The sequence below is a fragment of the Homarus americanus genome, unplaced genomic scaffold (assembly GCF_018991925.1).
Source record: "Homarus americanus isolate GMGI-L3 unplaced genomic scaffold, GMGI_Hamer_2.0 scaffold23578, whole genome shotgun sequence".
In the NCBI taxonomy this organism is placed as follows: domain Eukaryota; kingdom Metazoa; phylum Arthropoda; class Malacostraca; order Decapoda; family Nephropidae; genus Homarus; species Homarus americanus.
The window spans coordinates 4,266,152-4,293,813 of record NW_024733231.1 but is presented as its reverse complement, the minus strand read 5'-3'; the positions used below and the strand labels follow the sequence as shown (position 1 = coordinate 4,293,813).

The 27,662-nt window shown below is 44.6% G+C and overlaps 1 protein-coding gene across 6 annotated transcripts in view; it reads right to left on the bottom strand.

Annotated features, from left to right (window-relative positions):
* The window catches only part of LOC121869573 (protein-tyrosine sulfotransferase-like), a 35,952-nt gene extending 9,518 nt beyond the window's left edge, over positions 1-26,434 (bottom strand). The window contains exons 1-3 of one of the 6 annotated variants that reach the window (XM_042370996.1): positions 26,140-26,434; positions 14,109-14,172; positions 8,039-8,076 (exon numbers count right to left, since the gene is read on the bottom strand). The gene's annotated coding sequence lies outside the window, so the exon portion shown is untranslated. The remainder of the gene's footprint in view (positions 1-8,038; positions 8,077-14,108; positions 14,173-26,139) is intronic. The other 5 variants (XM_042370994.1, XM_042370997.1, XM_042370998.1 and 2 more) reach the window with 5 other exon arrangements.
* Between the last annotated feature and the right edge of the window lie 1,228 nt (positions 26,435-27,662).

Sequence of the window (27,662 nt, the reverse complement as noted above, 5' to 3'; positions counted from 1 at the left end):
GAGTGTAGCTGGTCAAAAGAGAGAGAGAGAGAGAGAGAGAGAGAGAGAGAGAGTGTGTGTGTATACAAGTGTTAGTTTTCTGGTAAAGTCATCAACAGCTGACAATTTCTGATATCTTGTCGTACACAGAATCTACTCTACTAGGTGCCAAAACTGCCCTCCCCTCACCCCTCACCCCCCCCACTCCATTACTGACAAACACTCAAGAGACATAACCAGGCATCTACTGATCAAACCCAACAAACAACAACAACAAAGAACAAAATCAACAGGGGTATGGTAGGGTGCACAGTCTACACAATGACATCAATGGTATTCTATGGTAGTGAGTGAATGAATACACGAGACAATGGCACACGTGACGTCAGAACAACAACAATCATCTATGACGTCACACCCCAACAACAGTCGCCATGGTAACGCACTTTCAACACAATTCACGGTTTATCATTCACACTCACATCGTGTCGTTTACTTAATTACTTCACTTTATTAATTCAGGTGCCACGAGACAGGTAGATACACGCACAGGTAAACACAGGTAACATACAGGTAGCTACAGATTTTAAAGCTAGGGTGTTTAATCTTCAGGTAACCTAAAAAAAAACATGAAATTACCTCATGAAAGTACCGCTACACACAGACACTAGGATTTCCGGACTCATTACTAAAACAATGATGCGGGCAGTGTGTGTGTGTGTGTGTGTGTGTGTGTGCGTGTGCGTGTGCGTGTGTGTGCGTGTCCCGGATGTTGATGACCGCCATTTACGTCACGTACCCTTTGTTTACATCATACACAAACAGATAAACAAATAAACAAAAAATAAAGGTAAAGAGAATTAATTACAGGTGGTCCATACAGTACCCTAACATCACACTCAGCCTACCTTACTACACCCTCATCCCACCCACCACACCGTCCTTCTCCCACCCACTACTACACCCTCATCCCACCCACCACACCGTCCTTCTCCCACCCACTACTACACCCTCATCCCACCCACCACACCGTCCTTCTCCCACCCACTACTACACCCTCATCCCACCCAGCAGACGAGGACAGTACTAGTGAATGCCTCTATGTTGACCCTCTAGACAAGGCAGGCAGTCTCTACCACCCCCCCCACACACACACAGGAATTCAGTATAAATAAACACAGCATGAAATAGTACAGCAACACACCATGAACAGTACAGCAACACAACGAATAAGAAGCAAACACAGCATGAACAGTACAGCAACACAACGAACAGCAAAGCAAACAGCATGAACAGCAGCAAAACACAACGAACAAAGCAACACAGCATGAACAGTACAGCAACACAGCATGAAGGACGAGGTGCCACACCATAACTTATCGGGGTTTTGTCACTGTTAAAGCCTGAAATACCATAGAGAGAGAGAGAGAGAGATGTAAGTTTGTGAGAATGATATGTGTGTGTATGTGTGTGTGTGTGTGTGTGTGTGTATTTCCTAATTCTAACCTAACCTATAGAACATCTTCCAATATATTTTTCCATCAGTAATAGACAAGTCAAGTCCTGTAGCCAAAACTTACGGTGAGCGAGCAAGTCAGGGTGCGTCTTGACAGGTGTGTGGGGGACAGGTGACCCAGGTGTACTGATGGGGGAAGTGGGGGTTAATGATCAACACCTGTCACCTCACACACACACACACACACACACACACACACACACACACACTCTCTCTCTCATACACAAACACACACGGCAGGGAAGGAAGGATGATATGTATGCATGTATGGAGGGAAGGAAGGAAGGAAGGAAGGAAGGAAGGAAGGAAGGAAGGAAGGGAAGAAGGAAGGAAGGAAGGAGGGAGGAGAGGAGGGAGGGAGGGAGGAGGGAGGGAGGAGGGAGAGGAAGGAAGGAAGGAAGGAAGGAAGGAAGGAAGGAGGGGAGGGAGGGGAGGAGGAGGAGGGGAGGGAGGGAGGGAGGGAGGGAGGGAGGAGGAGGGAGGGAGGAGGGTAAAGGAAGCATTAACCAGCCAATCAGAAACACGAGAAGGATAAGAGGCGAATATTACCACACAAGGAAGGTTAAGTCTTAATCAGGGTTAGCCAATTTAATCCAATGGCTGAACCACAACAACAATAAAACAAAATTGCCGCACTTTAGCCACACGACACCACTACCACAATAACGCCACAACCACAGTTTCTCTGGCCACATCTATGGTATGGGAGCACCTTTAGGAATCCCCGAGGCCAGGTAGAGTGTAATTAGCGACACCTCAACCCTACCTGTAGTGATCTGAGGAGAGATTACCGTGATTAGAGGGAGAATTAATCTGTCCGGGGGAGGGGGAAGGAGGGGGGGGAGGGGAAGGAGGAAGGAGAGGGGGAGAGGAGAGAGATGGGGGAGAGAGAGAGAGAGAGAGAGAGAGAGAGCCAAATAAGTCACCACTGTAAGCACAATTAACACCACTACAACCAACAAATAACACCATAAGCCACAAATTGACGCTGATGAATGAAACTTGAGAGGAACTCAGACATCCACCCCCAGGAACGCCTCGCACCCTCTCCTCCCCCACCTCTCACGCCACTCAGAGTAAACAAACACCCACACGTCTTGTTGTATACCCCTCCCACGCCCTCTCCTCCTTGCCCCCTCCCACGCTCCTCTCCTCCTGCCCCTCCCACACCTCCCCCTCCACACCCTCTCCTCCTTGTCCCCTCACCCCTCTCCTCCTTGTCCCCTCACCCCTCTCCTCCCTGTCCCCTCACCCCTTCTACCTCTCCTCCTTGTCCCCTCACCCTTCATCTCCCTCCTGTCGGCAAGCCTCTGTCTAAACTCTGACACTGGGAACCTCTTCAGGGTGCTTTTAGTGGATGTGAATAAATAATTCTCCCCTGGTAGATGTGGGTTAAGTGATGGTGTCTTGTGTGGATGTGGGTTAAATGATGACGTCTTGGGGTGGATGTGGGTTAAATGATGACGTCTTGAGGTGGAAGTGGGTTAAGTTACGGATTCTTGTGGTGGATGTGAACCAATCTATAGCTTCGTGACGTGGATCTCAAGCCAACATCATCTACTGGATATGAACCAACAGCCACCTCCTGCCGTATCTAACCCATCAACAAGTTCACACCCTCTTCTAAATATGAACCAGTAACGTCATTATGTTAGCCTCTGCTGGATGTGATCTAACTTTGGGCGACTACTTAACCTAATCAGACGCAAACTTAACATACCTAACGCAAACTTAATCAGCATATGACAAGAGGTGGATAGTGGGTGAGTTCTGCCCGGAAACACACACACACACACACACACACACACAGTAAATGCCAATGTCGGTACTGCAATTAAATCAAGGTTAAGAGACACACACAAAACCTCAACCTTATTTCCCCACCACCAGTCAGTCAGTCACTACCCTCCCCCACCCCCTCTCTCTCTCTCTCTCTCTCCAGGTGCAGTCAAGGTGATCCAGTTCTCTCTCACTATACAAATCTCACTTTCTCACTATACAACTTAAGAGGAATGTTTACAGAGTCCCTTGATGCTAGTGTTTACAGAGTCCCTTGATGCTAGTGTTTACAGAGTCCCTTGATGCTAGTGTTTACAGAGTCCCTTGATGTTAGTGTTTACAGAGTCCCTTGATGTTTGTGTTTACAGAGTCCCTTGATGTTAGTGTTTACAGAGTCCCTTGATGTTAGTGTTTACAGAGTCCCTTGATGCTAGTGTTTACAGAGTCCCTTGATGTTAGTGTTTACAGAGTCCCTTGATGTTAGTGCTTACAGAGTCCCTTGATTAGTGTTTACAGAGTCCCTTGATGTTGGTGTTTACAGAGTCCCTTGATGTTGGTGTTTACAGAGTCCCTTGATGTTAGTGTTTACAGAGTCCCTTGATGTTTGTGTTTACAGAGTCCCTTGATGTTAGTGTTTACAGAGTCCCTTGATGTTTGTGTTTACAGAGTCCCTTGATGTTAGTGTTTACAGAGTCCCTTGATGTTTGTGTTTACAGAGTCCCTTGATGTTAGTGTTTACAGAGTCCCTTGATGTTTGTGTTTACAGAGTCCCTTGATGTTTGTGTTTACAGAGTCCCTTGATGTTGTGTTTACAGAGTCCCTTGATGTTGTGTTTACAGAGTCCCTTGATGTTTGTGTTTACAGAGTCCCTTGATGTTGGTGTTTACAGAGTCCCTTGATGTTTGTGTTTACAGAGTCCCTTGATGTTTTTGGTGTTTACAGAGTCCCTTGATGTTGTATTTACAGAGTCCCTTGATGTTGGTGTTTACAGAGTCCCTTGATGTTTGTGTTTACAGAGTCCCTTGATGTTTGGTGTTTACAGAGTCCCTTGATGTTTGTGTTTACAGAGTCCCTTGATGTTTGTGTTTACAGAGTCCCTTGATGTTTGTGTTTACAGAGTCCCTTGATGTTTGGTGTTTACAGAGTCCCTTGATGTTTGTGTTTACAGAGTCCCTTGATGTTAGTGTTTACAGAGTCCCTTGATGTTTGTGTTTACAGAGTCCCTTGATGTTAGTGTTTACAGAGTCCCTTGATGTTAGTGTTTACAGAGTCCCTTGATGTTAGTGTTTACAGAGTCCCTTGATGTTAGTGTTTACAGAGTCCCTTGATGTTAGTGTTTACAGAGTCCCTTGATGTTAGTGTTTACAGAGTCCCTTGATGAGTTGTTTGTGTTTACAGAGTCCCTTGATGTTAGTGTTTACAGAGTCCCTTGATGTTGTGTTTACAGAGTCCCTTGATGTTAGTGTTTACAGAGTCCCTTGATGTTAGTGTTTACAGAGTCCCTTGATGTTAGTGTTTACAGAGTCCCTTGATGTTAGTGTTTACAGAGTCCTTACCAACTCAAACAGCCAGGGACTCATTCAGATCAACAAGGTTCATTACCCACTGTATACCATCAGGGATAAATGATATGTTCAACCTATACCAGACGCCACCACCTGTTCCACCCACGGGAGGGATCAAAGGGGTATATCTGTCAGGGAGTATATCTAACTATCAGGGAGGACACAAACTCACTCTCTCTCTCTCTGCCCTCACGAAAAATAAATCAATTCAATTCGTCGGGAACTGAATAACAATCTCACACACACACACACACACACACATACACACACACACACACACACACCGATTCTATACAGTGCTCTCCGGTGATTCATGAGGAAGCTAATAAATTACGTAACTGTGTGCGTCGAAGGAAGGAAGGACGTGGGTAGGTAGGTAGGGAAGGAGGGTGGAACAGGAGGGAGGTAGGGAAAATGGAAGGCGTAAGGAAGGGAGAGAAGGAAAGAAGGAATGCGGAGGGAAGGAGGATAAGTAACTGTGGAAAGACTCATGTTTTTGTCATCATGCAGATACTTGGGGGATGACCTCTTGTGGGGGGTGGGGTGGGGGGGGGGGGTGGGGGGGGGGGTGGGTGGGGTGGGGTGGGGTGGGGGGGGGGTGGGGTGGAGTGGGGTAGAGCTGGGTGGATTTCTAGTTGAGTAAGGTGGTTGGCTGTCTGGCTAGTTGGGTGAGTGGGTGGGTGGATAAGTGGGTGGGTGGATAAGTGGGTGAAGACAACACACACACACACACACACACACACACACACACACACACACACACACACACACACACACACACACACACACACACACACACACACACACACACACACACACACACAGGTAAAAGCTAAGGTGTTACATCAGGTAAAAAAAAATAAGCTTGAAAGGGGAGAGGGAGGGGAATCAGGTGAAATAAGCTTGGATAGAGGTCAAGGTTCACCTCCAGGTGACCCATGACAAGGTGAACAAGATGAACAACACACACAGGTCACGGCAGAGGTGGCAACAGGGGCCTTAGTAATTACCTTTCACCTGTGTAATAAAAATCTGGTTTTATCCTCTCTCACGCTATGACACCTGATGAGAGAGAGAGAGAGAGAGAGAGGCCACTAGCATCGCCCGTGGTCAACTTGTACACTACACAACCAGTTTCTAACACACACACATACCTACCCAGCCAGCCACTACCCGTTCTTCCTCCTACACCACCACCACCTCCTCTCCTCCCTTCCTCCTCCTTGCCTTCCTCTCCTCCCTTCCTCCTCCTTGCCTCCCTACTACTACTACCACCACCACCACTTTAATATTAAAAATCCTAATACATAAGTAGCTATCCTATCTGTGTTGATTTAGTTGAGCCGCAGATCTATGCAGCATTCAGTGACTGTTGCCTCATAGTCAATATCTGCAACTGTTGTCAGCTTTGGGGCCGATGCTCTCGTTCCCCTGAGGCAGAGCAAAGCCGACCAAAGGAGAGAGGACAGTTGACATCTCATCCAGGCTGTAACATAACTTGTGGGCTGCTGCTTCTGTTCGGATATCACCTCCGCGAGTCTGGCGTAGAAGCATCTTGCACTTGGTCCCATCCCACCAGAGGTTGTAAACACTAGAGGAGTGAAGCTGCCTTGATCAACTTTCTGAATTCTCTCCCTGTATCCCCTTATCTTGTCGTTCTCGTTCTTCCTGTGTGCAGCATCGAGAGCTAAGTTACGGTGACATGCGGCCATGGGATAAAAAATCCTGATGTCGAAGAAGGCTCGCTGTCTCCGCATCCAGAATCCTAGAGCACTGACGACAACACAGGCTTCGTTGGATGTGTTTGAAGTCCTATGTTGGAAAATCTCACCGTCCAATGGAAGGAGGGTCGGTTCTACCCTGACATCACGGCAGATTTCCTTCAACATATTTGCTGTGAGGTCCCTTACTTCGTCATGCCTCATGCATATGAAGCCCCCTTTCTTGCACACCATGGCCTGATCGCCATCGTAGGAAGAGCCACACACGCATTGGGAGGGCAAACCTTCTACTGGCCGACCGTACCTTAGAGCAATGGCATCTGTAAATTCTTGTTTATTAAGACTGAAACCATTTGCCCTTATCGGTAATGTAGTTAACCAGTTCGAGGCGCCCACCTCCTGCGCTATCGCTACTTTTTTTTTCAAATTCTCTGGTACTTGCAGCAACAGTTGCTGCAACTTATCACTTTGGCCGTGCTGTCGTTCTGTCGTAATGGACCTTCTAATCTTGTTTACTTCACTGGTATCCACCTCCCCTGTTGCGTTCTGAGCTATTATGTGGTCAGTGAGGGCTGCCGTGAGCTTAACTGAGTTTTGATGCTCAGTGGCAGCAATCTCCCCTGGATTGGTCAATCCCATTCCTCCCAGTCTCGGTGGTAGTACAAGGAGTGATCTTTCTGCTGGGTTTAAGTGAGGGTGTTTCACTAATTTGGGAATGAAATTGACGCTGATAGCTTCCTCCAGAGGGTGGAAGAGGGGTCCGATATCAGGGATAGTGAGCATCAGGTAGTTCCAGCGATGCTTGACTCCATGGGTGAATGCTGCAAAAGCCGCATGTGGCTCTGTGTTAGCAATCTCAGACAGAGCTTGGATTTCCATAACCCACTCATTCACCTTTACTGTTACGTACTCGGTCTTGAAGTCCGTCGTAAAGATTACTGCGCCTAGGTGTCTTTGGCCATCCTTTGTTATTTTGACCTCACTTCCACCGAACGCCTCCATTGCCCGTTCATAATGTTCTGGCTTCACAATGTGGAAGGACTTGCTGGCATTTGGGTGGTACCTTATTTGTGGGCCTCGTGATGTTACCAGGTCCCACCACTTTTTGATGTCCTCCACTTTACCTGCCACTACTACAGACAGACGGCAAGGGTGGGTGGGTGGCATATGTGGGCGGTACCTGCCACTACTACTACTACTACTACAGACAGACGGCAAGGGTGGGTGGGTGGCATATGTGGGCAGTACCTGCCACTACTACTACTACTACTACTACAGACAGACGGCAAGGGTGGGTGGGTGGCATATGTGGGCGGTACCTGCCATTACTACTACTACTACAGACAGACGGCAAGGGTGGGTGGGTGGCATATGTGGGCGGCGAGGGTTTCAGAACTAACTTTACCCATTAATACGTTGTTGTAGTTCTCGCCGTCATTATGAGAGAGAGAGAGAGAGAGAGAGAGAGAGAGACTTACCTCAAGACGTCTCGCTCACTATTTCTCTCTCACCTTATCTGTAAAGAGAGAAATACTAATTAGAATTCCTATAATAATAACGAGAGAGAGAGAGGAAAAGTTTGGAGCTCTAGGTAATTATAACAGGACCAGTAATTAGAGTGAACGACGTGGCGACTCATTACGGCACCGGAAAATATATGGCACTTTGGGAGAAAATAATCACATTACCCATTTATGGTGTGGTGGGGGGTGGTGGGGTTGTTGGGGGTGGTAGAGGTTCGACTATGAATCATAGCAATAACAACAACAACAACAACAATAATAATAATAACAACACCAATAACAACAACAATGAAAACACCAATAATAACACCACCACCACTACCACCTCTACCAACAACCACAACACCCCCACCAACAACCACAACACCCCCACCAACAACCACAACACCCCCACCAACAACCACAACAGGCAATAGAGCCGAGTTGTGTTCCTGGTAAGGGTAGGTCACTGAGGCAGGAGAGTACCCGGTATAAAGGAAACATGGTATTGTGAAGTAAGTGCGGGCAGCGACCATTGAGAGGGAGGGAGTGTGGAGGGTGAGAGGGAGGGAGTGTGGAGGGGAGAGGGAGGGAGGGAGAGGGAGGGTGGAGGGTGAGAGGGAGGGAGTGGAGGGTGAGGAGGGAGGGAGGTGGAGGGGTGAGGAGGGAGGAGGGAGGGTGGAGGGTGAGAGGGAGGGAGGTGTGGAGGGTGAGAGGGAGGGAGGGTGGAGGGTGGAGGAGGGAGAGGGAGGGAGGTGGAGGGTGAGAGGGAGGAGTGTGGAAGGGGTGAGAGGGAGGAGTGTGGAGGGTGAGAGTGGAGAGGGAGGTGGAGAGGGGAGAGGGAGGAGGAAATACGTATTGGTGAATGGAGAGTAGATGACAGTATGGGGAGGGTAGGGTAAGGGACTTTAAATGGGACAGGGAGGGAAGATGTAATAGAGGCAAGAGCAGGAAGGAGGGAGGACGATGGAGGGGGGGAGGTGAGGGTGGGAGGGAGGGAGGGAGGTGAGGGTGGGAGGAAGGGAGGGAGGGAGGGTGGGAGGGAGAGAAGGGAGGTGAGGGGGAGGAAGGGTGGGAGGAAGGGAGGGAGGGTGTGAGGGGAGAAGGAAGGAAGGAGGAGGGAGGAGGAAGGTGAGGGAGGAAGGGAGGGAGGGAGGGAGGAGGGAGGGAGGGAGGGAGGTGAGGGTGGGAGGAGGGCGACGATGGGGAAGGTGTAATGGAAGGAAGGGAGGGACATTAAGGCTTGTTGGCCGTGATATTATAGGGGTTATTACCAATAGTCGTGGAGGGAGGGCGGGAGGGAGGGAAGGTCTCTCTCTCTCTCTCTCTCTCTCTCTCTCTCTCTCTCTTCCATCACGCTTCATCACCAATCATTGTCAACATCAACACTACCAAGGACACTCACTACCATTCTCACCATCACATCACCATAACTAGCCTGACAATACACTATCACCCCCCTTCCCATATGACACCTTCACTATAGACAAGACCCTGACCTATGTACACATACACACACACACGTACGTACGTACGTACGTTAACTTCACTAAAAGAGGAAATGTGATACAAATAATTTTAACCCCTTGAGGACGCTGTGTGGTAGTGGTGGTACGTGTGGTAATGGTGGTACGTGTGGTCGTAGGTGTGGTAGTTGTGGTAGCAGATGCCTTTCTTACCTGCATGACCTTTCATTTACCTGCACACCTGTTCAAGTCGGAATATACCTGCTAAGTGGTCTTGTACCACTCAGAGGGCATAATTAACTCATGCCAACACGACACACCTGATGCTCTCTGAGTGGCCTTGTCTGACCATCTCACGCCCTCTGAGTGGCCTTGTCTGACACCTCATGCCCTCTGAGTGGCCTTGTCTGACACCTCATGCCCTCTGAGTGGCCTTGTCTACCATCTCACGCCCTCTGAGTGGCCTTGTCTGCCACCTCACGCCCTCTGAGTGGCCTTGTCTGCCACCTCATGCCTCCTGAGTGGCCTTGTCTGCCACCTCCGCCCTCTGAGTAGCCTTGTCTGCCACCTCATGCCCTCTAGGTGGCCTTGTCTGCCACCTCACGCCCTCTGAGTGGCCTTGTCTGCCACCTCATGCCCTCTGAGTGGCCTTGTCTGCCACCTCATGCCCTCCTGAGTGGCCTTGTCACCACCTCATGCCCTCTGAGTGGCCTTGTCTTTACCTCATGCCCTCTGAGTGGCCTTGTCTGCACCTCATGCCCTCTGGTGGTCTTGTCTGCCACCTCATGCCTCCTGGTGGCCTTGTCTGCCACCTCATGCCCACTCTGGGTGGCCTTGTCTGCTTACCTCCCATGCCTCTGGTGGCCTTGTCTGCCACCTCGCTGCCCTCCTGAGTGGCCTTGTCTGCCACCTCATGCCCTCAGGTGTGGTCTTGTCTGCCTCATGCCCTCTGAGTGGTCTTGTCTGCCCACCTCATGCCCTCTGTATGGGTTCCCCGAGGCATCACTGGCCCGTAAATAGGCAAAAAAAAACAAAACAAACAATCACAACAATAATAAAAACAACAACAAAAACGATAATAAAAAAACACACGAACAAAAACAATAACAAACGAAGAGCTATAACACACTAACGATATCTCAGTTTAACGATATCTCAGTTTAACGATATCTCAGTTTAACGATATCTCAGTCTAACGATATCTCAGTTTAACGATATCTCAGTCTAACGATATCTCAGTCTAACAATATTTCAGTTTAACGATATCTCAGTTTAACGATATCCTACATGATCTCGTCTCGCTACCCCCCTACTGACATAACCAAATAACACCATTAATTACACCGGTATAACAACATCGAAACAATAACAGATCATAGGTAGTTTGAGTACAGTTGATTGGTAAAGCGAAAGAGTACAGGTTATGAGTACAGGTGATATGTTACAGTGAGTAAAAGTGATAGGTAGAGACAGAGTACAGGTGATGGGTAGAGTACAGGTCAAGAGTACAAGTGACAGGTACAGGTCAAGAGTGCAGGTCACGAGTATAAGTAAAATTACAGAGAGTACAAGTCAAGAGTACAGATGAAGAGTACAGGTAAAGAGTTACAGAGAGTGCAGGTGAAGGGTTACAGAGAGCACTAAGTCAAGAGTACAAGTGAAAGGGTACAGTACAGGAAGGTGCCCCACACAGTACCCGGAAGTGCCCTGTTAGGTGTGGTAGCGGCAGACCTCTTCAATGGCCTTGTTTCAACCTGTTCTTCATCTATATATAACTATGTATACTGGCTGTTCTCCTGTGTATATGACTATGTATAATGGCTGTTCTCCTGTGTATATGACTATGTATACTGGCTGTTCTGTGTAAATGACTATGTATACTGGCTGTTCTCCTGTGTATATGACTATGTATACTGGCTGTTCTCCTGTGTATATAACTATGTATACTGGCTGTTCTCCTGTGTATATGACTATGTATACTGGCTGTTCTCCTGTGTATATGACTATGTATACTGGCTGTTCTCCTGTGTATATAACTATGTATACTGGCTGTTCTCCTGTGTATATGACTATGTATACTGGCTGTTCTCCTGTGTATATGACTATGTATACTGGCTGTTCTCCTGTGTATATGACTATGTATACTGGCTGTTCTCCTGTGTATATGACTATGTATACTGGCTGTTCTCCTGTGTATATGACTATGTATACTGGCTGTTCTCCTGTGTATATGACTATGTATACTGGCTGTTCTCCTGTGTATATGACTATGTATACTGGCTGTTCTTCATCTATGTATATAACTATGTATAATGTTCAACTATGTATAATATTGTTCTTTGGTATAACAACCTCCCTCTCTCTCTCTCAATACTCTCCCCCTCTCATCCCCCTCTCTCCCCTCTTACCCTCCCACTCCACTCTCCTTCCCACCCTCAGCCTCTCACTTATCCCCCAACCCCTCTCTACCTTACCCTCCCCCCATTCCATTATCTGATCCTCCAACCCCTCTCACTCCACCCCACTCTCTCTCCTTCCCTTACCATCCCTCTCACCGTCCCACTCCACTATCTTATCCACCCACTCAACTCTGTCACCCCTTCTCTCCCTCCTACCCCTCTTAACCACCCCCTAACCCCACTCCACCAAGGTCAAGACGCAGGACGAGTGGGGGGAAGAGGGGTACCAGGAGTGGGGTGCCAAGATGAGTGCCTAGTTATGTGTTATCACCGCCCACACTACACTCGAGTCACTTCCCAAATGACCCTGCTTAGTAGTTGGAATTTATGACCTTGGCTATTTGACCTTTCTGGGGCTATCATAATGCTTGACCTGACCTGACCTGACCTTACCTGGCCTGACCTGTTCTAAACTAAATGCCATAACCTGACCTAAAACTACTCAAAATTAACTTAACCTAAACTAAATTAACCTAGTCTAAACTAACCTGATTCCAACCTAGCCTAACCCAACCCTACCCAAACTAACCTAACCCAAACTAATCTAAACTGGCCAATTTACGTCTGGGTGAACTAAGAATACCAAGGGATCGAACCAACAACCCTAAGACCAAAAGACGAGTACTATTATCCACTCGCCCACCGCACCCCACTAGACTGAACGCGGGGCACTGTTGCTGGGATGTCAAGTATGCCAAGAAGTGACCTTTGACCTTTCTCTCCTGTGTGTATCTCTTCTACTGGGGTCTCTCTCTCTCTTTGTGTCCCTTGTAAGAGGTGATCAAATCGTGTACTATATCAAGGTTACTTTAGATACAATCGACTGTGATACAATTTCGATTGGGTAGATACAGTGTGACACCTACCACACCCTTAATGTGGTCGGTGTGGTGGGGTGTGGTAGGTGTAGTGGTGTGGTGGTGGGTGTGGTGGTGGTGGTGTGGTGGTGGTGGTGGTGGGTGGGTGTGGTAGGTGTGGTGGTGGTGGGTGGGTGGTGGTGTGTGGTGTGGTGGTGTGGTGGTGGTGGGTGGTGGTGTGGTGGTGTGGTGGTGTGGTGGTGGTGGGGTGTGTGTGGTGTGGTGGTGGTGTGGGTGGCAGTGTGGTGTGTGGTGGGTGGTGGTGTGGTGGTGGTGGTGGTGGTGGTGGTGGTGGTGGTGGTGGGTGTGGTGGTGGTGGTGTGGTGGTGGTGTGGTGGGTGGGTGTGGTGGTGGGGTGTGGTGGGTGTGGTGGTGGTGGGGTGTGGGGGTGTGGTGGTGGTAGGTGTGGTGGGTGTGGTGGTGGTGTGGTGTGGGTGGTGGTGGTGGTGTGTGTGTGTGGTGGTGGTGTGTGGTGGTGGTGTTGGTAGGTGTAGTGGTGGTGGGGTGTGGTAGGCTGGAAGGCGGTAGCAACAGGATGTGGTATGCACGTGGTAGTGGTGGGGTGTGGCTGGCCGTGGTAGTAACATGACAGCAGTGTTAATACGTAAAGGGACACACACACACACACACACACACACACACACACACACACACACACACACACACACACACACACACACACTAGAAAATAGTTAAAATTCCTCTGTCATATTTAGAATCCATCCCAGAGAGCCTCTCGTCTTCATATGTTTGACCTCGAACTTTAACCTTATGAAGACGGACAGACAGACTAGACACACACACAGAGGCAGACAGACTAGACACACACAGACAGACAGACAGACAGACAGACACACACACACAGACAGGAGGCAGACAGACAGACAGAGACACACACACAGAGGCAGACAGACTAGACACACACACAGAGGCAGACAGACTAGACAGACAGACACACACACACAGAGACAGACAGACAGACAGACTAGACACACACACAGAGGCAGACAGACTAGAGACACACACACAGAGGCAGACAGACAGACAGACTAGACACACACACAGAGGCAGACAGACTAGACACACACACAGAGGCAGACAGACAGACAGACAGACACACACACAGAGGCAGACAGACAGACAGACTAGACACACACACAGAGGCAGACAGACACAACAGGGGACTGACGTTGCCTACAGTTTCAACTCAGACCATCCTTAAAATTTTAGACGTGTCAAGATGGTCTCTCTCTCTCTCTCTCACCTGTCAAATAGGCTGTGTGTACGCCTGTCTCTCGTAAGTCTCGTCACAGGTTAATTGAAGTTACCTGTAAAAAAACAGATTTCACTTCATGTCACAGGTAGCTAATTATTTCCTAGTCCTAACCCACACACCTGTCACACCCACTCAATACACCTGTCACGCCTACTCACCTACACACACCTGTCACCCCACCCACACACCTGTCACGTCCACACCTGCCTCATAACACACACACGCGCGCACACACCTGTCAGGGTTTAAAGAGAGAGAGAGAAATACATCAACCCACCGACAAGCCGGCATTCCGCTTGTTATACAAGCCCACCACCACCACTAGTGCCACATACCGCCCACCAACGCCCCCACGGTCCACAAACGCCACCCACCATCCCCCACCAGTGCCACCCACCGCCCACCAGTGCCACATACCGCCCACCACCCCCACTTACCGCCACCCACTGACCACCACCATCACTTAACACCAGCCACTGAGGTACCGCCCCTCGCCTTTGTTAATCCCGACACCAATACAGTATATAACACAGGACTCTAACGTACTCCAACACCTTGAGTACGATGATTTAACCCCTTGAGTACGATAACTTGCCCCTCCCTGCATATCCAAAACCCACCTCCCTCTCTCTCTCTCTTTCTGTCTGTCTTTCTTATCTGTCTCTTATTGTCTCTCTTCCTCTCTCACTCACCCCCCCTCTCTCATAACAGTAAGGAAAGATGCAGCAACCACTTATTATAGTCTCACCAGCAGTTCCTTCCACCTACTACATACCACAGACAGACACCAGTAAATAGCCCCCCCATAAATGCTACTGACATGCTACCTACAGTTTGGATATGTGGTTGTGTAAGGCTAACGACACACGCGCACCATTACTCAATCGATATCCTACAGCCATTCACCACTCATATATTACACTATAGTCATCCACTACAGTGTATTGACAGGTAGGGACTATATTGTATTGACAGGTGCTTAGTAAATTGACAGGTGTTCACTAAAATAAATTGTTCAATATAATAATAATTGTTCACTAAAATAACAGGTGTTTATAAAAATACGAATGCTTCACTAAAATAATAACATTTCATTACACTAAGAAAAGCATTTATAAAAAAAATCGCTAAAAATACAATGTCCAATAAAATAAAAGACAAATGAACATAACAGGTGTTGAACTAAAGCACATTCACCTCGCCTTATGAATTCTAAAAATAAAATAAAAAATATTAAAAATAAAAAATAAAAATTGCGGTCCGGAACGGTAAACGCGGGATGGTATAAACACGAAACCGCTGACCGCGAACCCCCAACCGCCAAAATTCTCACAAGTACGGATAAAATGAATAATCTTGGTAAATTATATTGATAAAACTGCACCTAACTGTTTAACTTTGAGCTGAAGTAAGTTTATATTTGATGCGCTTCTGTTTTTTGGTTCGTGGATGTAGTTTGTGGTTATAAGCGACAGATGGCGTAGTTATAGCCTCGCGTGGGAGAGTTGTTCAAACGCTCTAGTTTAAAATCCACCATATTGCGTGCATTAGTCAAAAACCAATATTGCGTGCATTACTAAGAAAAAACAATATTGCGTGCATTACTGTAAGAAAAAACAATATTGTGTGTACTACCGTTACAGTATATTGCGTGCATTTACCGTTAACTATATTGCGTGCATCGATACGGAAGCCTCAGCACTTACGAGTAATATTCACGTGTCCAACTCCAAACTGCTGTGAATATAACGCCATGACGGTATCCCCCTCTCCACCTCAAAACCGACCCTCCTCACCCCCCACCCACACCACCTTCAACGTACGGGACTCGTGGGCGAAGCAGAAAACGTCCTCACTCCACCCACTCACCCACCCACCCACCCACCCACCCACCCACCCCCACCCTTCCTCCACACTTCCGCCTACACTACTATCATCAACATAACTAGGCTACGTAACCCACCCCCACCCCACCCCACCCACCCCACTCCCGAAAACGCCAACGGGACCGCCAAAAACGTTCTGGTCACGAACGTTTTGGATCCGCCAGGTGACGTCTATGTCTTAACGTTTGGGGAAGAAATCGTCACTTAAAACGGGAGATTAGATTAAAACGGCGAGGGAAAGAAAGATAAGAAGAAGAGGAAGAATGAAGAAGAGGAAAGGAGAAGAGGAGGAAAAGAGGAGAGGAGAAGAGGAGGAAAAGAGGAGAGGAGAAGAGGAGGAAAGGAGGAGAGACGACGAAGAAAGAATAAGAAAAAATAATAAGTAAGAAGAAAACAAAGAATAGTCAAGAAATTAAAGAGGAAGAAGAAAAAAACGAAAAATAGAAGAAACAAAATTTAAAAATAATAAGAATAAACAAAACTAAATACAAGTTGGTAAGCGAGTTTTAGTTATCAGTTATCACACTCGACCTACTGACCCTGAGTTCCCTACCGTTCCCATCCATCCAAGCAGGTTACAAGCAAGCAGGTTACAGGGAGGCAGGTTACAGGTTCTTCTCTCGCACTACACGACAGTAACGCGGTCAAGCAAGCAAGCAACGAGGGAATAAAAACTTGCCCCTCTTCTCTCCTCGTGATTCTATACCTAGTGTGATCAAATTAACTGGCTTTACCTGTCGAGTGTGGGGAGGGGAGGCGTGGAGACGGGGGTAGAAGACAGACAGACACACACACACACACACACACACACACACAAGGCTAGGTCCACCGCAAGATAGCCAAGTGTGTGGGGGGGGGGGAGGATCTAGCCAAGCTTGACTTCAATCACACCAAGATTGAATGATATTAAAAAAAAAACACTGGTCCGTCACGCTTCAACATTTATGGAACAAGAACAAAAAATAATGTTTGTTGTTACGTTATATACTTGTTCGTAGACGATATAACAAAACAACCGGTACAGTTGTTATCTTTACCAAATACCACACTGCAACCATCGTGTGTGTGTGTATGTGTGTGTGTGTGTGTGTGTGTGCCTATCATAAATAAATTCAATCATACGCCCTTGGTAAAGCATATTAAATCCGGGCTTATAATTATACTCCCTGAGGCATTATACTACTTGGTGGGGGTAAAGGGGGGAGGGGTTAAAGGGTGAGAGGGGGTTAAGGGGGGAGAGGGTTAAAGGGTGAGAGGGGGTTAAGGGGGGAGAGGGTTACACTAGCACCATGAGAGTTGATAACATGCACTCAGCCAAACTAACTTCTGCTCCCATTTACTACATCACTGATAGTTGTAGTGAAGATGACGACGACAACAATAATAATAATACCACCACTGCTACTACTACTACTAATAATAATAATAATAATAATAATAATGATAAAAATGAACAGCATGGTGATATAACTTGGGTATATATGTGTTGGGAAAATTCCAATCAAGGAAAAAAAGGTTAGAGGAATAAAGTCATGGATGAAGTCATGGGAAATAAGTCACAGAAAAATTGTCTCAAAGTACCGGATAAAAATACCGTACTAAACTTAATAAAACTAATATATACAGATACAGTAAGTAGGAGGCCAACCACACCACACACTACACCACATCACATCACACCACACACTACACCACACCACACACTACACCACACCCTACACCACACCACCCACACACCACACCCTACACCACACCACACACTACACCACCCACACACCACACCACACCACACTACACCACATCACACTACACCACCCACACACCACACCACACCCTACACCACACCCTACACCACACCACACCCTCTCTACTACTCCGTGTACACATCATGCGTCACAGACCACGTAAGGCTAAACCTCACTGTAGTGACCTAGTTGACTCACCACTGTCAGGATACTTCCTTACTCCCCCGTGTTCCACCCCTGCCGCGCCTCCGTCACCATAAACACCCACTACTCATCTCTTGCCCCGAGAGAGAGAGAGAGAGAGAGAGAGAGACCGCCGTGAGCTCCTACAGTATACTTCTGGAGGAGGAGCGATGCCATCCTCTAATACGACACCACCAGCCTGCACCTGTCCACCTACAGCATAGTTATGGGTCAAGGTAGTAATGGGTCTTTATCTGCGTGTGTTAAAGTCCCCAATATAACAAGGGTGATATTCGGACCCACATGACCTTTAGGAACGTCTCAGTCTCATAACCACAGTGTCCTGGCACCACTGAAGGCATATCTCGCTGTGTTATCTCTTCCTTCCTGTGACGAATATGACGCTATACTCGTGTTAGTCATCCAAGGTCAAATTATCGTGTCAGACAAAAAAAATGATAAAAGACCTGACCACCTCCTCCGCCGCCCCTAAGTGAAGACTCATACATACTCACCTCTATGTTCCCTTCGTCAGGTTGGTCACGTGTGGTATAAATTTTCCCCCGATACTGATATAATACACCTGTCAGTCTACACTCTCTCTCTCTCTCTCTCTCTCTCACCCAAATCAACATACTAGTCTGGTAATCACCGCTTCGGTCTGGCTCCACATGTGACAATTCTCTTCGTCAAGTCTACCTCTAAGCACAGGTGTGTCAATTTACTTGGATTAATTAAATACGCCTCATTTATCCCAGTCAATTGGCATTAATGTTGTTCACCTTCTGGGTTAGTTTTGATCATGATTTATGTTTGATGATCAGTTCTCGGCCACCATGATCAAATATTGTCCACGTAATGTTTACCCTCTTGTTACAGTGCATCCTTCAACATGGTCCTTACCCCCTTGTTACAGTACATCCTTTAACATGGTATTTAACCTCTTATAAGTTAGATGCCCTTATGTGATGCTAATTATTGTGATATTTGTTCTTCCTCCACCTCCCCCTCTCCCCCCCCCTCAAGGGTACAGGTTCTCTCAAGGTCTTCAACATCAGTAGTACAGTTGTGTTAATGTAGAGGTCCTCAGTTACCTCTCCCTTAACGTGTTGGTCAGGTTCTCGTGGACATCCTCCGCTGACATTCCTGGGTAATTAGGTCCCTCCCTCGTCTATAGAACCGCTCAATTGATACCTGGTTTATCACCCCCCCTCTCCCCTGCTGGCTGACATACAAACATACATACATACACACACACAGGCCCCCACAATACACCCCACCCACCCCTCCACCACACCCCCATCTCCCCACACCCTCACCCCTCCACCACACCCCCATCCTGCCCAACCCCCAAAACATATGTACAGTACCTGACAAACTCACTCACCGGAAACTCAGCACAGTACATTAAAATTTTTGTTTAACCCAGAAGTACAGTCGTAAAAATTTCGGTTACTGTACTGTAATTCGTACTGTAATGATGCGGTCACCCTACGAGGCATAATTCTTTAGGTCACATAACTGTCTCAAACACCTCGTAGTTGTGCTGTAGATGATGGCATACCTGAAGTAGTGTCCGTTGGTCGTGTTAAGTTATATATTAAGGTCATCTGGATATTTGATTTTAATACACCTTTAGTTATCTCACCTGTTGATTAAATTATGTTACCTGTGGAAGGGTTAGGTTAGGTTTTGGTTAGGGTAGTGTGGATTAGATAAGGTTTGGTTTAAGTTATGTTAGGGTAGATTAGTTTAGGTTATGTTAGATCAGTTTAGGTAAGGTTAGGTTAGGTTAGATTAAATTTGGTTAAGCGAGGCGGAGTCAACGAGCGAGTGTGACACAAAAACACGACCCACAGCTGGTACACACACGACAGACTGTAACTACGGCCTTGTGTGAGTCTGCCTGACCACACGGCCTTAAACACGGTCATATACTGCTGCACCACTACACACATCACAAGCATGTCTACACGGCTTCCATGAATCATTTCCTCCCTCACACACACACACACCTACATAAATACATACTTTACATACAAAACAAACACACACATATCTATCAACCATGAGACCAAGAGCAGCAATAATAATAATAATAATAATAATAATAATAATAATAATAATAATAATAATAATAATAATGCGGGTCAAGTTCACTGTATACCATTCCACACTTCGCGACACGCAACGAGAAACAAATGAAAGTCTAGCTGAAGCACTTAGGGGTCATTAGTATAAACGTCTCAAATAACAGACTTCCTAACTCAGAAACTATTCGGTAGTGCTCAGACAAGCCAGACAACAGGTAAATGGATTAACTCTGACTACCTCCCCCCCGCCCTCTGAGCTTAGCTAGGGTGGAGGTTGGTAGTGCGCGGTATTTTCAATAGCATCAACCATCAATACACAATTATCTAGTCCCATTTTATATCAGTAAACATCAAAACAATTAATTCAGTATGATTTCATCAATATCTCGTACCATCATCACACATAATTATAATACACGAGAATTTTATGACAAAGCTAACACTGATATAAACGTAACGTCATTCATACAACACGACAGTACGATTCGATACGTTAAAACTGATAAACAATAAATTAAATGTTTGAGTATTTTATATATATGCAATCAATATTATAATTATACTTTTTATATCGTGTATAATTAAAGTATATATACGTATACGGTATATTAAAAAACCCTAATATAATTTTACATTCCAGATTCATTATACTTGTCCTGCGCTGAATAAAAATAGCAATGGAATCGAAGGGGGGGAGGGGGGGGGGAGAGGAATGCGGGAGGAGGGGGAAATTGTGTTCCTGAAGGTGCAAGGCCCCCGCCATGTAGCACCTTGCACCTTCAGGAACACAATTTTCACTTACGGGAGAGTCCTTTTAAATACGTTATCAGCGCAGCGTTCGTCTTCTGCGCCTGGCTAATTGTTAAGATGAAAACCAATTATACTGTTGATTGTTGACACTGTTGCCTATGCTTGCCGATAATTTTGGTAGGTGAGGGGTGGATGATAGGTGGATGAGTGTGGTGGTGGATGAGGATGGTTGGTGATTGTGTTTGACTTGAGGAACGGCTCTACACACACACACACCAGGCCCGTCAACCTATAATTCACCACACTGAACTAATACATATTTGATAAGTTATTACCGTAAGCATGACCCAGACATGGGCACATACAGCATACAAATCTACTCAAGTCGCTGTATCTGTGTGTGTGGGGGGGGGTGTGTTTGAGATGTGTGAGCTGTGCGTGTTTGAGATGTGTGTATGTGTGAGCTGTGTATGTTTATAAAGAAGACGTTCACAGTGTGTTTGAGCTGTGTGTGTTTATAAAGAGGACGGTTACAGTGTGTTTGAGCTGCGTGTGTGTATTTGGTTGTGTGTTTGAGCTGTGTTTGTGTGTCCAGACATAAAATCAATGCCATGCCAACTCCCAACCGTGAACTTCAACATGTACCAAACAGCAGTACAGTAGTGTTGTGGCAGTGATACGCCTCCCTCAAAACACTCCTTACTCTACATATTTTAAGTTTATTCACTAAAATCATCACACAAGTTTAAAACAGGCTTAACAATGCACGTATAAGAGTTCGCAGGCATACAGTTCAGCATGTGTATCGACATTGCAGGTATACGGAATACATAGACACTGGAGGTATATAGTTTCTAATGCATGTATACCTAGACCATAAAGTATATAGTAAAGCAATTTGACCAAGGTTAGCTAAAAAAACAACCAGATGTTTATTTCCATTACGCTCCTATACAAACACAAAACACCAAAAAAAAAAATTAAACACTGCCAAATTTGACCAACAATAATACATCAATTAATAAATATTACTAAAACACAAAACAGACGAGCCTTAACTGTATATTGCCAAGACCTAATGTGTGTTCAAGACTGACCCACCCTCCCTCTTCCCGACTCCCTGTTGTAATACATAGACAACAGGGGACCAGTTTAATGGCGGACTCGCAGTGGGGTATAAAGTTGTATTGGGGTTTTATCTCACACTTCAGGGCTTATTGCCAGGGTTATATTGGCTTAACTTTATTATATATCCTGTGAATGTGACGTGAATTGGTGAAACTTTGGTGTGTGTGTGTGTGTGTGTGTGTGTGTGTGCCTTGGTACGACGGCGAGTGTGTGTTCCTTCAAATCTAAAAATAAATAAACACATCCTCAATTTTTTTTTTACTTCCAGTCAGTCATGAGATTAAAATGACGTCATCAGCGTAATCCCCGCCATAATGCCACAACACAATTAAGATAATGGAGCGAGAGGCTTGGTGGCACTAACAAACGTACACACACACTCTCCCAGCGGGCACTTTTACCAGGAACCATGGACACACACATAGCCCCACATCTGCACTTCTGTAAATACAATATAAACGAGTAATACCTACCACGTTACAATATACAGTACTAAACGGATCACCTGAAGATTAACCTCCCAGCTTATTTTAACTTATTATTGTTATTAACTAAGCACATAACTGCCCAAGTAAATGTTTTTGTTTTGTTTTTGTGATGAGTGTAAATAAACTCTGCCTCTTGTGTAAATAAACAGTACGTCTTTGTTGTGTAAATAAACAATACCTGATATGCCTTAGTTGTGTAAATATAGTGTTCTTTAGTTGTGTAAATGAGCATTATGCCTTAGTTGTGTAAATAAGCATTATGCCTTTGTTGCGTAAATAAAGGGTAACTAAGCCTCTGTTCCATAAATAAAGTCACATTTAGGTGGTGGTGAGCCTGCCTCAACCTCACCACTGGCCAACACCTCACCTTTAACTATACAAAATTCTCACGACTCACTACCAGGCGATACCCCTCACATACACACACACACATGATAAGAATTAACTTAGTCCATAGTTACCAACACCACAACACAACTCATAACTTGCTGGACCACACACACACACAATCACGACAGCCACACCTTCTGGTAGAACATGTTTAGTTGTGGTCCAGCATATATAGTACCATGACTACACGCAGCACCACTTTTTGTACACACCCACACCGAGTTTTCCCTAATAGAAAGTTATAAGCATCCACAAGCGTCTGGGTTTTTTAAAAGAAAATAAATGTCAACTGCGATCTAAACGTGGAAATATGTAGTTTTGCTAAAAGTATTCATTTTTATTTATTTATCTTTATCATCATCATTACTATTACCATTATCATTTTCATTACCAATTTTATGACCGTGCTACAATTAATATCATTGTCATTATTATTATTATTATGATTTTGTGTGTCCAGCAGTAGGGTGATTAAAGTTTGTACTGGCTTAGCAGTTCTCTGGTCTCTGATACAAATATTCTTTGAGGAAGCAATATATGATAGAGAGCACCTGAACACCACCACCCCCTACCTCATTTCACCTGAAGTTAAACACCCTAACACTACCTGGCAGAGTTTGCTTAGATTAGGTTAGATTACATTAAGTTAAATTAGATGAGGTTAGGTTAGCTTAGATTAGGTTATGTTAGGTTAAATTATATTGTTAGGTTAGACTATGCTACTTTTGATTAGATTAAATAGTGTTAGGTTAGGGTGCATAATCATCACGTAAAATAAAATTGGCAGAGGGATTGAGTCGGTATCAGCAGTATACTGTACACCCTTAGCTCACAAATACCTGTACAGAGACTAGACAGAAAGTCATACCAATCCCCCTTCTCAGTGTGCCCGCATGACAGAGGCTAGGCTGTCACATTAATGCCCTAATGTACCATACAAGCATTGGTTCAAATATCATGTCACAATGTCCGGCCACGTTCCTGTCTACCTTTCCTTATACAGTACATCACCGAGTTGAGAAAAGATATCATTATTTTTATTAACGTTACTTCTACTGGAGGTAAAGCCGCCAGTTCTTCATTTATTTATGGTCACCAGGAATTAATTTGTGCTATCAATGTCAAAATATCAGAGCTTAGAAGAAGATTGAGCAATCATTGGATTTGTTCAGCTTAAAGTTTGTAGGATCACCCCACCCTCACCGGAGGATATCGTCTCACTAAACCCATGACCAGAATCTTACTCACAAAGACTTGGACTTAAGACAGACAGTCCATCACACCCAAGAGAGAATCCTTAAGAACTAGAGTCACGAATCTGTCTCATGGAAAGGGAATCAAAGATGAGAAATCCAGAGTTCCTTATACTATGTTAGACCAATGCAACTTTCCTTTCAGACAGCCACATTAAACAAATCATAAACAAGAACTAGCTATTTAGACAGACCAGATCATCACCTACAACCTGCTGCTCTACATCCAAACATCCTGCATCGCTCTCCCTTCCACTACACCGACAGGAAGGAGGAGATACACTACAACCCACACAGCCCCTGCCAACAGTGACTCATCACCACCTGCCAACCCTCCATGAAAACTTAAAGTGACCAGTCAGGACCATGAACATTTATCACAGCAGGAAGACCCCCAAACTACAGTACAGAGGCTGGGTCATGGGAGAGGCACACCAAAAACAGGGAAAAAAGATGGAAGTTGCATCATGAAAATCATCCTTCCTAAAGAAAAGTCTAAGAATAGGTACTGTTGTTAGGTCAGGAATCAGGAATACCATTACCAGCACTGAGGATAGGGACAAGCCTCTAAGATAATACCTCATATCCTGTGAACACTTATACCTGACTCCCTGTTGTGATGTAAGTTCACTGTATACTCAGAGTATCACAATAACTTTACATCAATACAGTAAGCCTCCCATATCACCTCCAAAACACACTGTAACTATTTTAGTACTGTACACACCTGACATATTCCTTCCTAACTCCATACCTAGTGCTTAACATGTACAAAAAACTGAGCCATTTAATACAAGTCAACAAACTCAGCTGCATGTACAATAGCTAAAACAACTATATGTGCAGGTGGGGGTCAATATGCTCCAAAATATTACGTGTGACTAATGACAGCCCTCATAGACCTAAATTTATCGTCCATGGTCTCATATTGTTTTCCACAAAGTATGCACAGATAGTTGTTTTAGCTAATGTACATCCAAACTAGAAAGAAATCTTAAAAAAAAACTATCCTGATAATGAAAGAATAAAATTCCAACTCAGGAAACTTTTACACCCAAGGGCCTAGGCTGTGTACCTGTGTGGCCAAGCAAAAGAATAAATTACAGTCATTTCTATTTAGAGTTTGTGTTTCACATACTGTATACATACACTAGTATTAAAAAAACCAAAATACTATACATTATAATGTTCTGTACACATGAAAAAATGGCTGCAACATTTAAATATCCCTATACTGTACTATGTAAATACTAATAATTGAATGACCATGAACTCTTTCTTTAAATGACACGAATAAAAATAACAGAATACCTCATAAATATTTCAATCACCATTACCAAACAGTAATATGGTATCCTAAAATAATAAAATATCTGTAATGCACTGTACTAATAAATTAATGATTAAAAACTAACCTAAACAATTCCCCTGATGACGGTAGTTAGTTACTCTAATAATGACTTCATAAACCCTGACAGTATAAGTACACTACACAGTTCAGTAAGGGCATAGTACTGTAGTGTACTTAACATAATAAACTGAAATCTCTAAGTAATGTATTTAATAAGGATACGTTTCTGATCAGTCTTATTAGTATGATCGGGTATTATATCTTTGCCTGGTATATACATGAGGATAATGGTTAGGGTATACTAAAAGGGCTAATTATCATACTCAAAGGGCTAATATACTCAGAGCTAATTATCATACTCATTGTTTCCCCACTCCAAGGGCTAATTATCATACTTAATAAGTGTTACCATACTCTAAGGGCTAATTAGCATACTCATTAAGTGTTATCATATAACAAGGGCTAATAATCATACTCAAAGTGCTAATTATCATACTCACTAAGTCCTATCATACTCCAATGGATAATTATCATAATAAAAAAATTAATCATCCTCAAAGGGTTAATCATCATCATTTAAATACCTCATCCATCATCATCACAGTACCTCCACGACACACACACTACCAACACCTCTCGTTCGGTCGCATCAAACAACCATTTCACTTGTCTATAGGGCCTTTGAGGTAGAATAGGTTATAGGTCAACAAGATTATGTACTCCCTGCAGGATAAGGGAGTCCAAGTACTCACGTTGCCAAGGTTACCGGTGTCAAGGATCAGCTGGTGTCAAGTCTTCAAGTGGATGATGACCTCTCAGCCTAGATCTCCCTGGTCAACCTCCCACAACAATAACTTCCACTCTCCTCCACAAGTCAGCTGATTGTCAACACACGAAGGATTTTCAGTTCTTTTCTTATGGTTGTTTATCTTTATAACAAACAAACTGTCCAAAATAGTGAATATATAAATAATTCTGCGACAGTATAGGCGTAATACCTTACGTTCTGAGAGTCAGCAGTGTACTGATTGATCATAACCCCCACACGAACATCACCTCACACTCACTGGCTGGCGTTCCAATAATGTTGCAAAACACTGGACGGCCAATATTAAATATAATTATTCCGAACAGGACTATCAAAACATTTACGCTTTTAATTAAATAATTAAATATAATATAAGCTTAAATTATAATACCTACCATAGGATTGTTAGGTTTTGGGCATCTGCTTTAGAACAATACGTTAATAGTTTAAGTCGTGTTCGTGGTATCTTCCTAGCATTGGTCTCCTCCGAGTTTCCACTGCCAACGCTCATTCATATCCCTCAACCGGCAATTTTGGAATTGTCAATAATATATTGATTATGCACCTTCAATATAGACACAGTATTTTATGTTAAATTTCATATATTTTAAATGTACTTTTAAGGAAAAATTTCGCCAATTATTCCCTGAATATAAAAAACAACATACATACTTCTGGAGTATCTAAACCAGCCTCTCCCCAATGTTTACCAAGGAACAACGATAAATACACAATGACGTGTGGTAAAAAAAGCTACATGTAAAAGAAAATACAGAACTAATACAATAAATAAATAAATAAATATATATATATATATATATATATATATATATATATATATATATATATATATATATATACTTTATAAAAGCTTCCAAAAATATAAGGGGATAAAATACCATTAATACATATATACTTTTATTCAAGGTCTTTTTACAGTAATTAAAAAATAAAGAATGAGATATCACAAATCTATCAACACTTAAAATACTACACTACACCTTTCTTACCCTCTACCAAGATATGGGACGGATGCATAAATCACACTCGGGGCATTATCTAGCCACTCATTAAAAACACCTTCCATCACTTCAGCACAACTATGAAGAGAGAGGGGAGGAAATCTTTCAGTACCACATGTGTACAGGTCATAAACACTAATGGGTCACTTACACAACCAGACAACGCCCAAATCACACTACAGGTCATGCTTGATGGTGTGACGATGCAACAACATAAGCAATACAAGACCAATGCAAAGCTGGTCTATATATATTCTAGATCACAGCGGCCAATGATATCTCTCGCTGATATTGACCACAGGACGAAAATGAATCGTTGTAAGTTAGTAATGGAGAGTAAATATAGGAGTTAAATATAGGAGTCGAGATGAGATAAACTCCTCAATTCCCAGCAACCCCAAGATAGACTGATAAAACAGATGGTGAAGAGGATGATATGATAATG